Raw genomic sequence first — 13,129 nt, 5'->3', positions numbered from 1 at the left:
TGTTCAGTCATCCCCTCCAAGCACTGAATGCTGTGGTTTAAAGAAGAAAAAGTATTGGGTTGATTTGGGTGAGGTTATAGGTGAGCAGAAGAGATTCCTGAAGTTCAGACTGGGGTAAGTGGCAGCTTCCCATGGGTACGTATGGCTGGCTTTCAGGAAGTTTGTTTTAAAGTCTTCTGTCTTCTTTCATTAAAATCAGTTATCAGAAGACGTCTCTGGGCTCATAAGGAGCTTTTTGTTTTTTTACACGCAATTTCTTTTAAAGAGAGGGGTTTCATCTATCTCAGATCTTAATACAACACATGGCCCCTAACCTGAAACTGAAACCCGGATGCAGCAAACAGAAGGCTCCTTCTCATTAGTCAAGAACAGAGGCCTAGACTCTTCCTTCTCCTGTTCGTGTTAAAGATGATTATAGTGTTAATGAGCGAGAAATTGGGTCTTTGGGCTCATTGGGATTTCCTGAGTTTAGAAGTATGGAAAGTAGGATGGAGGCAATAGAAACCATGTTTACTTCAGACTGCTTCCTCTTCCCCCTCGTGCTTCTGAGCAAGGATTGCCTTGCTTTCCGGGGAGACTGTGGGAAGGGTGCAGTAGCAGTTGGGACAACAACAATGGTAGGAGACATCAAGTAGGGGAGAAACGGTTTCTGCAAGGGATTGCATGTAATCATTTTCTACCGTTCCTGCATAGAGATTAACACACAGAATAAATTTTGAACACTTGGCTAGGGAAAAAGTAACAAGAAACAGGTAGAACCCCACAGACTGGCCACGCTGGTTTCTGCTTGTTTGTTTACTCATTCATTCATGCATGCATTCTGAGACCAGATCTCGCTCTGTTTCCTAGGCTGACCTTGAACTCCTGGCCTCAAGCAGTAATCCTGTCTCAGCCTCCCAAGTGGCTGGAATGGCAATAGGATGGCACCTTGTCTCTTTTGCTGGCTACTTTTAAGTGGGATTATAATGCTTTCTGGAGATATCAAGTAGATAAATCCAAAGTTAAGGACACTTTCATGAGGACTCTTTCAGACTTGATGCATATTGTTTGATAAAATTGTCAGAATCACTGCCCAAATTATGACATGAAATGTTTATTCGATTATAATCATTTCCCCTCACATATTATCATATAAAGTGTTTAATATCTCTTCATAATGGGAACAAAAACCTCTGTGCTGTTAGACCAATAAGCAGCCAGAAAGAACATTGTCATTCTTAGTGGTATTCTTGATTTTCTCATGAGTTCTTACATGATTATTCTTCAAAACCAGTCAACAATATTCAAGAGCTGCATATGAGTGTGCTGGAGAAACAACCTGCCTTGTGTGCCATCTACTTTCATGCCATCAAGACCATAAACCTGGCAAGCAAATACTTAGAGGAATGACATATTCTGACTCATGATGTGAAGAAGACATGTTGGAGCCCATGGTGACAGGTGCACGTGGCTGGGAGCAAAATGCTAGACCCAAACCAGGGCCCAGCTACAACCTATACAGATCTAGGGCCCTACCTCTTCTAGCCAGGCCCTACACCCAACAGGTTTAATGACCTCTGAAATCGAGCCATTGAAGGACATTGCATATTTAAATCATAGCACTTTTTTTTTCCTTTTTTTTTTAATTAACTTGAGTATTCCTTATATACATTTCGAGTGTTATTCCCTTTCCCGGTTTCCGGGCAAACATCCCCCTCCCCCCTCCCCTTCTTTATGGGTGTTCCCCTCCCCATCCTCCCCCCATTGCCGCCCTCTCCCCAACAATCTAGTTCACTGGGGGTTCAGTCTTAGCAGGACCCAGGGCTTCCCCTTCCACTGGTGCTCTTACTAGGATATTCACTGCTACCTATGAGGTCAGAGTCCAGGGTCAGTCCATGTACAGTCTTTAGGTAGTGGCTTAGTCCCTGGAAGCTCTGGTTGGTTGGCATTGTTGTTCATAAGGGGTCTCGAGCCCCTTCAAGCTCTTCCAGTTCTTTCTCTGATTCCTTCAACGGGGGTCCCATTCTCAGTTCAGTGGTTTGCTACTGGCATTCGCCTCTGTGTTTGCTGTATTCTGGCTGTGTCTCTCAGGAGCGATCTACATCAGGCTCCTGTCGGCCTGCACTTCTTTGCTTCATCCATCTTGTCTAATTGGATGGCTGTATATGCATGGGCCACATGTGGGGCAGGCTCTGAATGGGTGTTCCTTCTGTGTCTGTTTTAATCTTTGCCTCTCTCTTCCCTGCCAAGGGTATTCTTGTTCCCCTTTTAAAGAAGGAGTGAAGCATTCACATTTTGATCATCCATCTTGAGTTTCATTTGTTCTAGGCATCTAGGGTAATTCAAGCATTTGGGCCAATAGCCACTTATCAATGAGTACATACCAAAATCATAGCACTTTTGTCTTCCTTGGGGTTTTGCTATGGTGAAACACCATGACCAAATGTGACTCGAGAAGGAAAGAGTTTATTTCACTTAACACTTTCTGGTAACATCACTGAGGGAAGTCGGGGCAGGATCGGACAGCAGGAAGCTGGGGGGAGGAACGCACGCAGAGGACGTGGAGGGATGCTGCTTCCTGGTCTACTGTCCATGGGGCTCAGCCGGTCCAGGGGTGGCACCACCTACAGTGAACTGGGCCCCCACCGTAATCATCGACCAAGAAAATGTCCCACAAGCTTGCCTACAGGCCAATCTGCTGCGGACATTTTCTCCGCTGAGGTACCCACTTCCGGAATGAGGCTAGTGAATGTCAAGTTGACATAAACTCGCCGGGCACAGCTCTGCTTTCCGTCAGAGCACGTTGATCGTCTTGCTCTGTAACCTATTTAAATATGCAACAGCTATCCCTGTCTCACCTTGATTTGTGTTTTTAGTGATCAGTTTTACAATGTTTTGTAGAATTGAAAATAGCTATTTGAGTAGAAAAATAAAGACAACTATTACCTCACAGAACTCGTACCTGATTCAGCCATTGGGATCGTGAATGTTGCCCCCATTGATGTGTGTTTTTGACAGACATTTTCCGTAATTGAGTAAAATCTACAGCTCTAAAGTAGAAAAAAAATACACTTAAAGCAAAAATTAAGATTGGAGTATTTCATCAGAAAGCATTGTTTTATCAAATGTTTAATCAGTTTTTTAAAAATGTGGTTTTATTCTGCCATTTCTAAAAAGATAGTTTTTTTTAAAGGTGGCCCTAAATGCATGTGTTACAGCATAATTAAGAATCATTTGAGAAGTCAGAGTGAATCTGTTTTGGTGTGCTTCCCAGAAACTGGGGAAGTAAATTATTCAAAATAACTGGAGAGTAAGGCTCTGCTACTCAGACTTTCCAGGGCATTACTTTAAAAATGCAGAACATTACCAAGTTGTCAGGCAACAGAAAAGCAAAAGTATTTTCAATTACAGATTATTACATGAATTTTGCCACCTAGCACCAGACATTCAAAGAAATGGATTTTGGTGCAGCAGTAAAAACATTTTCAATGTATATGGCATATGTGTGTGTGTGTGTGTGTGTGTGTGTGTGTGTGTGTGTGTGTGTGTGTGTGTGTATGTATATACACACACACATACAAAAGAAATAGAATTTATTTGACCTGTTCTCATTGGCGGACACATGAATTAGTGACTAAGGTTCGCTATCTCATTAATTCTTGCACTGGGGTGTGGTTTTGCATTTCCTCTTACTGAGTGGGATGTGTGCGTGTTTTCATTTGCAGTGCACTGCTTTTGAAAATTATTTACTTTGCAAAGATTTCTTTTAATACTTAGATATTTCTGGTCAAAGGAAATAAAAGTAGAAGTTTAGGCGCATTTTAATATCAGGTGAGTGCAATAAAGCGATAAAGTATTTTTGACCAAAATAACATGACATTAAGATAAAGATCTTGGGTAAAAGTAAAAAAAAAATGGTTCAAGAGGGGGAAAACGTTCAACTTCTGAAGGATAGAGACGTATTTGCTTCTGCAAACAGAATGATAGTATCTTACCTGATAAGTAGCGTGATGTTTTGATTCCATTATATACATTTGTGTAAGGAATTATAACATTCATTTAAAAGTAGAAGCACTTATCATGTTCTTTAAACTACAGCATTTGAAAATATGTAAACTTGGGGTTGGGGATTTAGCTCAGTGGTAGAGTGCTTGCCTAGCAAGCGCAAGGCCCTGGGTTCGGTCCCCAGCTCCGAAAAAAAGAAAAAAGAAAAAAAAAAAAGAAGAAAATATGTAAACTTAACCATGCGATTAAAAATTGCACAAAAGCATGTGCTTTCTTCAGATTTCTCTAACAAGGATATTTGGGGCTGGGTGAGAGAGCTCAGTGGATCTTCAAGCCCTTGCTGTGCCGGTGTGAGGTCCAGGTCCACAGCACCCAAGTGATTCCAGCCATTGTGCAGGTCTGTGAGCTCCGAGATGGCAGATCAGGAGAACCCAAAGCCTTGGGAGCCAGCTAGCCTGACGTACAGAGCTGTGAGCAAATGAACGCCCTCAGACAAGGTGGAAGATGCAGTCTGACACTCCGAGTTGTTTCCTGACCTCCGTCTGCATTCCATGATACATACGTGCCCTCCCCCCGGGCCCTCACATGTATATGCATACTGTACATGTATGTATACATGTAAAAAAGAGCAACATCTTTTGAAAACTTTTGGCTATACGACAATCTAAGCTCTGTGTTATTTTATTTATTGTTTTATTTGTTTACTTTATTTTTTTTTCAGACAGCATCTCAATGTCTGTCTCGCTGTGTAGCACTGACTGGCCTAGAAGTTATCATGTAGACCAGGCTGGCCTCAAGCAGAGATTCGCCTACTTGTGCCTTCTGGGTGCTGGAAGGAGTGACATGCACCCCCCAGCCTAGTGCCTGGAGGAATTTATTCTTGGCCAGAAATACTTGGTAGCTAGTCACGAAGCGTGAGCATACCCCGCCCCACCCCCTTTTAAATTAAGCCTTGTCTGTTGCCGAGGCACTCTCTGCAGCGGTGGAGAGGGAAAGACACCAAGGGGACCTGGGACCAGTGCTCTTTTGACCAAGAAAGAAAAAATGTTCTCCAGAATACTTGTTAATGTTTACTGGATGGGGCAGTAAGCCGCAAGGAGTGGTGGGGGTAGATCTCAGTGGGGTGCATTATCTTCAGTTATAAACCTACTGTTCTGATGTGAGCCTACTAGACATATATAATAAAGGGAAAGCTAGCCCTCCTTTCGAGCCCAGATTCATGAGCTGCTTTCCGCACTGGCTTTTCCTTAGGAGTGCCAGGGTCTCAGGAATGAAGCCTGGAATGTAACTAACGCTTGTCTCCTTTCTCCCCTTGTCTTTTCCTCCTTCCAAGAGGATGATCATACCTCCAGACCCTTGGACTACACTAGAGATGTAATGAAGATGTTATAAGAAAGCACTACGGTATCCAGGGAGAAAATGATCAAAGCTCTAGAGAAGGTCGTCTGTGCTTAGCTGTTTCGGTCAGGCCCATGTGGCTCTGTGTGAAAGCCTTGCAGAAAGAGAATTTTAAGAATGCATTAATTTGCTGAGTCCTTCAAGTTGAGCAGCTTTAATAATTAGTTGGGGTCTCTCTGAGCCCAAGGCTCCTATTAATTCTCTTCAACACTTTGGCCCTAGATGAGCTCGGAGGATTTGCAGACAGAGCTGTCTCCCTCCCATGCCTCCACCTTTCCCGTCTTGTTCCCCTTGCTTTTCTTTCTTTTTTCCTCTTCAGGAATGAAAAGCCTCAGATCCTTTAACCAGTCTCTCTGTACCTGCCCCCTCCCCCCCGGGGGACTTTTAACATCCTTTTCAACCTCTTATAGGAACCTTTGTCTGAGGCCAACCCAGATTCTTTTTTTAAATGATGGCCGAGGTCTGGAAGGAATCAATGGCGGGGCCATCAGAGTGTTCTATGGTACAGTGAAGTGGAAGGAGGGATGAGTGTCTGTGCCCTAAGCATCTTCTATAGACCTGGCCTTCACATGCTCTTCTCAATCTTATGCCTTGGGCAAGTATCCTGCTCTCCTCATGACACCCTATAAGGTGAGACAGTCACTGCCTTGCATGAAGGGTCCAAAATCCTTCTGATAGTCTCCTTCCTTGAGTTTGTTGAAAAGCTGCTGGATTTTTGGGAGAGGAGAAACAAGGCATAGGCATCCCCAAACTTCCTCTGGGATGTCTGTCTCCCTGGCTCATTCCTGACAGTTACATGACTCGTTTCTGAAAAGCAGATATTCCCGGGAGAGCTCAGGGGCACTGCCTCCTAGGACAAGGGTAATGGGAGCTCCTACTTGTCACTGACAGCTGCGATCTGCTTTGTCACGTGTGATAATGAGGGGGCATTGCATGTGAGTTCTGGAAGAAGATTAGCTCAGAGGGACATTTTAAAAAAAAGTGTGGTGGCGGGAAGAGTGTGGAAAATAGCCACTTGCTCATTGACTGTGTGGGACATTGTCACTGATAGCATTGTGCATTTGGCCCCTCCGCAACACCATGAAGTCAGCAGCGTGTGTCAGCTGAGGGATAAGTCACTCTGCGAAGTGTCTGTGCTACTTCAGAGGACTACTCTTTACCTCCTCCACGGTGGCATCATAGAAACCTAAGGCTGCTATTCATAACTTCCTCTAAATTCATGGTCTTTCTCATTTCCCATATGAATTAAGAAGAAACACTGGGGGTTGTCCCCAGAGAAGGTAATATTCATATCTGGTTTTGAAGGTGTATATTGTAACCTTGAGACTCATGAAATATCCCATTGTCACTGCCAACCTAGAGACTTGACCCAAAAGCCTGAGATTCTCGTCTGCACTCCTGAGAACCAGAAATGTCAAGGCCAAAATGTTAATTGTTTTATTTGATAGAGAATTTTGCTGTGTTGTCCAAGCTGGTCATGAACTCAAAGTAACTCTCCTGCCTCAACCTCCTGAGAGGTGGGAGTGTAAGCATGTGCCACCACATCCAACTTAGGATGGGTTAATCTTCTAGTGACAGGAGTTGGGCTGAGAAAAGGCAAATTCGGCTTCCTTTGCTTTTCCATTGTATCCAGGCCTTCGGTGGTTGGGAAGACCCTTGTATGGGACGGTCCGCTTGCTTGATTCTGTTCACCAATTCAAATGCTAAGATCTTCCAGGAAGGCACATAACAGCATTTAGTCAGCCACCCAAGCATGCCATAAACCACTCAAGCTGACAAATTAAAATCATACGCGATATTTTAGTTGTTTGAAACATGCTCTCACAAAGTCTGAAGTACTTTTCACTTAATCAGATGACAGAAAACGGGTGACCATGGAATACTCAACCGTAAGGATGTATATCTCACCACTGCCTCCCTCCTCCGAGTTTCAGGAAACCTATGGAAGAGGGGACAGAGAGAGGGTAATAGCCAGAGGTTAGGTCACACTGCCAGGAAACTATTTTCTGTACAAAACAGAGTTACTGCTGTCCGGAACTCAAAGTGGTTGTGGTTACCTGCACAAAATCAAGTGAGCCAATAGTCCAACACCAATGGACGAGGGGTGCATGAGGCAACACCCCTAGCTGAGGAGCTCTTGGCAGATGGTGGTTACTAGGAGATGGCAGGTAGCTTTCTTGAGGGATGTGGCCTCTTGTATGTTGCCTATACTCCAGTGGATAGTCCAGCGTCCATGCTCACGTGGGTGGTACCAGTTGGACTCAGTAAGTTAAAAACAAAAATAAAATGAGATAAATAAGAGGATTTAGGATTGGGAGGGAATTATGGAAGTCCAGGAGGAGTTGGAAGCATGGAATGGGGGTATATATGTAATCAAAGTACATTATATGCAGGTGAGAAATTCTCAAAGAGAAAATAAAATGACTCAAGTAGTTGCCCTGGTTTTCACAAGAGTCTGTGCCTCTTAACGTAGTAGAAATTCTTCCATGAAAGCATGGTATGCGCATGGACAGATGTCAGAAAACAGAAATGGGAGATGAGGGAGATCAAGTGGCATTTTACCCATCCCTGGTAAAGACCCTTTCCTATAAACCTGACTTTCAGCAGACTGACATCATGTCATCCTATTTGGACAGGAGCCTAGCACAGAAATACTTTGCATTTTTACCCTGGATTCCATGTTTCTGGGGCACACCATCTGTTTGAGACATCTGTCAGAATGCTGATCCCCAGGCCAGACTCAGCTGGCCTGGCTATCTGGGTAGCTGCCCCCTTCTTCTCTTTCTACTCCACAGAGAGCCATGTGGCAGACAGAAGAACCTCCTCTGGTTAGGGACTCCTACTAGGAACACATAGACACACTGCTATGGCCTGATTGATCTAAAAATTAAAACTGATAGTGGATTTTACCAAACGTTTTACTTTCAGGAGGATGGAGATGCTGGAAACAATCTTGTTTGGCGACGTACCATAACTATTACCCAGAATGCTAGGGGTGATGAAGATGCTATTATCCGACCTCACAGCTGACTCCATCCCCAACACTCTTATCTGGGGCTACAGACTTCCTAGTCAGCCTGCATCATGCTTGCGGGTGAGCGCCTGTGCTCATATGCTCTGGGTGCTTCTCATGAGCTGTTTGTTGAATCTTGAATCTTACCCACCTTTGTAAACTTGATCTAACCCTAGGATTCAAAACCGGGAGATGATCACACAGCTTTGACAGGTTCAAGGTACTCAGGGTGAGTCCAGAGCTTGGTTTGTGGCCCAGACTTAAGAAATATGGGGCTAAGTGTGGCATTAAGAATGATTGTCATCATAGAGAGGCAAAGATTAAAACAGAGGCTGAAGGAACACCCATTCAGAGCCTGCCCCACATGTGGCCCATACATATACAGCCACCCAATTAGACAAGATGGATGAAGCAAAGAAGTGCAGGCTAACAGGACCCAGATGTAGATCTCTCCTGAGAGACACAGCCAGAATACAGCAAATACAGAGGCGAATGCCAGCAGCAAACCACTGAACTGAGTAGTGGACCCCCATTGAAGGAATCAGAGAAAGAACTGGAAGAGCTTGAAGGGGCTCGAGACCCCATATGAACAACAATGCCAACCAACCAGAGCTTCCAGGAACTAAGCCACTACCTAAAGACTGTACATGGACTGACCCTGGACTCTGACCTCATAGGTAGCAGTGAATATCCTAGTAAGAGCACCAGTGGAAGGGGAAGCCCTGGGTCCTGCTAAGACTGAACCCCCAGTGAACTAGATTGTTGGGGGGAGGGTGGCAATGGGGGGAGGATGGGGAGGGGAACACCCATAACGAAGGGGAGGGGGAGGGGTTAGGGGGATGTTGGCCCAAAAACTGGGAAAGGGAATAACACTCGAAATGTAAATAAGAAATACTCAAGTTAATTAAAAAAAAAAAAGAATGATTGTCATCTAGTAACTTCCCACCTTGGCTGCATATCAGGGTTGCTTGGGAGAACTTCTGTGGCTCACTTCACCCCCAGAGGAAGGTAACTCCTCCTTCTTCCTCCGGGCATAGCCTAGGTATTTTGTCTCTCTACACTTCTCCAAGCCATCCTGAGAACAACTAGTTCTGCTCTGTCCATGTGATCACAGATGTTAGAAAGCTTCCTAATGACAAGTGGGCCACAGCTGAAGGTCAAGTAAGACATATTTGATTACATAAGACAGGAGTTATTATAAGAGCACAGAAATGATTAGCAAGAAGAAATGGTTTTCCCTCTTTCTGCCCTCATGACTCAGGTGCAAATCAAATTACATCTTGCTTTCGGACCCCATTCCTGCCCTTAACCAGATGGCTTAGCTTTCGTCATTTGCTGTGTGAAAAGACTCATATCTACCTTGTATATTGTGAAGAAATGCTCTAACAGTGAAACTCACATCTTCTGTAAGATAGGTTCTGTGTGTGTGTGTGTGTGTGTGTGTGTGTGTGTGTGTGTGTGTGTGTCTACACTTGTCATTCTCAGGAAGAAGAACACCGAGAGAGAAGGGAGTAATCGAGGAGAGGTGTAGGGTGAACAACCTGCACAATTACCAGAAGAGTCAGACGCAGAGATGAACTGCAGGGAAGCTTTCAGGAAGATAGAATCTGTCCAGTGTTTGGCTGTGGGTCTCTGCTTCGGTTTCAGTCAGCTGCAGGGTAGAGCCTCTCAGAGAACAGTTACAGTAGGCTCCTGTCTGTAAACATAACAGAGTACCATTAATAGTGTCAGGGATTGGTGCTTGCCCATGGGGTGGGTCTCAGGTTGGGCCTGCTATTGGCTGGCCAATCCTTCAGTCTCTGCTCCATCTCTGTCCCTGCGTTTCCTTTAGACAGGAAAATTTTGGGGTCAAAAGAGGACAGGGGACAGGAGATGGGTAGAGGGACCCTGTGAGGGGGCAGTGATTGGGATGTAAAATAGATAGATAGATAGATAGATAGATAGATAGATAGATAGATAGATAGATAGATAATAAATAATAAAAAGGCTTCGATCTACATTGTATGTGTCCTGGAGTGGGATCCTGGGGAGATGAGAGGAGGGCATGCAGGGAGGGAAGGTTTGGCCGCACCTACCATTTCCTATAAATTCATACAGAGATCGAGGCAGAAGGCACAGGGCAATTTCCACAGGTGTCATGGAGTACTGGGGGTAGAGATAGGGAGACTCTCTGATCCAGAGCAGGTTCCCGTCAAGATGAGGACCCACAAGGGTGTGACCTGGAAAGTACAGAGCAGGGCGTGGCCCTCTTGCTAGAAGGAACTAAGCTGGAAAGAGGGAAGCATGAAAAGATAGCGCAAGAGTCTGGTGGCACAAAGGGACATTTCCCATCTCCTCTGGAATGTTCCAAGAGTCTGGTGGCACAAAGGGACATTTCCCATCTCCTCTGGAATGTTCCAAGAGTCTGGTGGCACAAAGGGACATTTCCCATCTCCTCTGGAATGTTCCAAGAGTCTGGTGGCACAAAGGGACATTTCCCATCTCCTCTGGAATGTTCCAAGGGCCTGGGAGTTCTTGTGTTGTCTCTGAACGCGCCTTCTCCTAGCCCTGATTCTCATCCCTCTCCTTTTAGAACCACACAAACAGCAGTTGCTGTGCTTTGCTCTGTGGCACTGAACACGTTTCATCATTTCCTTGATTTCCACTCTCACTACAGTCCTCTCAATAGGTAGCTTCTATTACCCTGGCCTTCGGACGTGAAAGGCCATAGGGATTGTGTAATGACTTCTCCAAGCCAGTGGGCAGCTCCAGACTCTATCCTTTCTCGGGCTTTTTTTCTTTTTCTTGTTTTCCTTTGCATTTTGCATTTTGTAAGATTCTGCTGATCCACCTTACTCATCTAAGCTGCTGTCCTTTTGAGAGTTCTCTTAGTTTTGGAAGCAAACTGTTCTGTCAGAGTTAGAGATTTCTGCCGCTAAAACACAGTCACACCTGCCACTAGAGCAGGGTCATTTCACTTTCTAAGAAAGAGAACTGGGGTTCAGGGCACATAAAGTGTTTTAGAGTCGGATTACTGATGGAAATTGCCTTGAAAACATCTGGTAGGAATCTAGAGATAATAATTTTTGCTTAATCAACATCGGCAGAATGGAAAGAGCTGATTTTGTTGTAACTCAGTAGAGACTTTGCAGGGAAAGAGAGAAACACCAGCCCACTACTAGCTATGTTCTACCGTTATCCACGAAAAGAAATAAATAAAGGGAGAAAGGAAGGGAGGGAGGGAGAAAGAGAGGAAGGGCAAGGGAGAGAGAGGGAGGAACACTAGCTCAGGACAGCTAACAGTAATGGCCTTAAGATATGCTTGCAGGAAGGAGTGTAATTAGCCAAGCGACAGATCAGTTCAGAAGGGAGAGGGCATCAGCTTCCTCTTCCGGGGAACACAGGGGTGTCAGTGTCTATGGAAGGCTCTACCTTCTGTAACAACCACCCAGCCACTTTCACGCCTTCTGCAGGTCCAGCTGCTTTCTGGGCAAAGTGATGTGAGGTGTTATTTCATACAAAGATGGCTTTCGTATATGGAAGAGACTCTTTGGACATTTCTTTCATTCTTAAAAGTTGCTGTGATTTACCCATCTCATCAGTTCTTCATAAGCTCATTCAGCTTGAGCTCACTTCCTTTGTGAATCTCTCTCTCTTACAAAGCATTCTCAGTGGCTTGTGTGAGAGTCAGAGAGCACACAGAGACAAAAGGTGTGAAGCTCAACGGGCTACTTAGGAAGGTCTAAACCCAGAATCGTATTTGACTCTTTTCAAAGTCCAGTGAATTCAACACTTTCACAGATCTTGAAATGCACTTTCAATTTTAATTATTTTATTTCCCTCTAGAGTAATCTGATTGCTTGACTGGCAAACCTTCTAAAGCAATTCACATAAATCTAACAAATAAAACATATAAATGTTTGGATCCCTATGTTCTTGGAGTGTTATAAAGTTAATAAAAATTGCATCGTAAACTCTAAATATAAATTAATTACTTGATTAGATGTTTTAAATTGACATTGAACTATAATTATAGTTATGTGGCCAAATATCTTACCTGAGGGTCTGTAGCCACCTTATTCTCTCTGTAATACAAGGAGGGCCTGCCACCTGCCTGCACGTGGGCATTAAATCATACCCATCATCTCTCGTTTAAGTGTATGCACGGAAATAGACAACGCCCTCACTCTTGCCAAGAAGATGGCTGTTTAGTTCTTTGCCTCTCAAGACATGGAAATGTCACACTGCCCACCTTCAGACTTGACAGTGAATGACTTTTATGCACTGCATCTAAGTAGCCTGTTGAGCTTCTCTACAGATATTAGAATAAACTGTGGATGTCTCCATATTTCTCAAAGCCAAAGTTGGTGATGAAAACATTCCTCCTCTTCTTCTTCTTCCTCTTCCTCTTCCTCTCTCTTCGCTTTCTTCTTCTTCTTCTTCTTCTTCTTCTTCTTCTTCTTCTTCTTCTTCTTCTTCTTCTTCTTCTTCTTCTTCTTCTTCTTCTTCTTCTTCTTTCTCCTTCTCCTTCTCCTTCTCTTCTCCTTCTCCTTCTCCTTCTCTTCTCCTTCTCCTTCTCCTTCCTCTCTCTCTCTCTCTCTCTCTCTCTCTCTCTCTCTCTCTCTCTCTCTCTCCCTCCCCCCCTCCCTCTCTTTCTCTCCTGCGTGTGTGTCTGTGTGTGCTCGAGTGCTTGTGCATGTGCATGCATGGCCGTGCATGTCTAAACTTACTCTGATCATTTTGTGGTTAGATGGC

General features: G+C 44.4%; 1 long non-coding RNA gene across 1 annotated transcript; it reads right to left on the bottom strand.

Moving 5' to 3' along the window:
* Window positions 1–6,797: 6,797 nt before the first annotated feature.
* Window positions 6,798–10,733, bottom strand: LOC147999717 (uncharacterized). Its single transcript, XR_015642510.1, has 4 exons — window positions 10,471–10,733; window positions 9,949–10,091; window positions 7,440–7,642; window positions 6,798–7,321 (listed from the first exon to the last, which is right to left on the bottom strand). It is a non-coding gene; the product is annotated as an uncharacterized LOC147999717 (long non-coding RNA).
* Window positions 10,734–13,129: the final 2,396 nt, after the last annotated feature.

The sequence above is a fragment of the Rattus norvegicus genome, chromosome 18 (genome assembly GCF_021556685.1).
Source record: "Rattus norvegicus strain SHRSP/BbbUtx chromosome 18, alternate assembly SHRSP_T2T, whole genome shotgun sequence".
In the NCBI taxonomy this organism is placed as follows: domain Eukaryota; kingdom Metazoa; phylum Chordata; class Mammalia; order Rodentia; family Muridae; genus Rattus; species Rattus norvegicus.
This window is presented reverse-complemented; position numbering and strand designations above follow the sequence as displayed.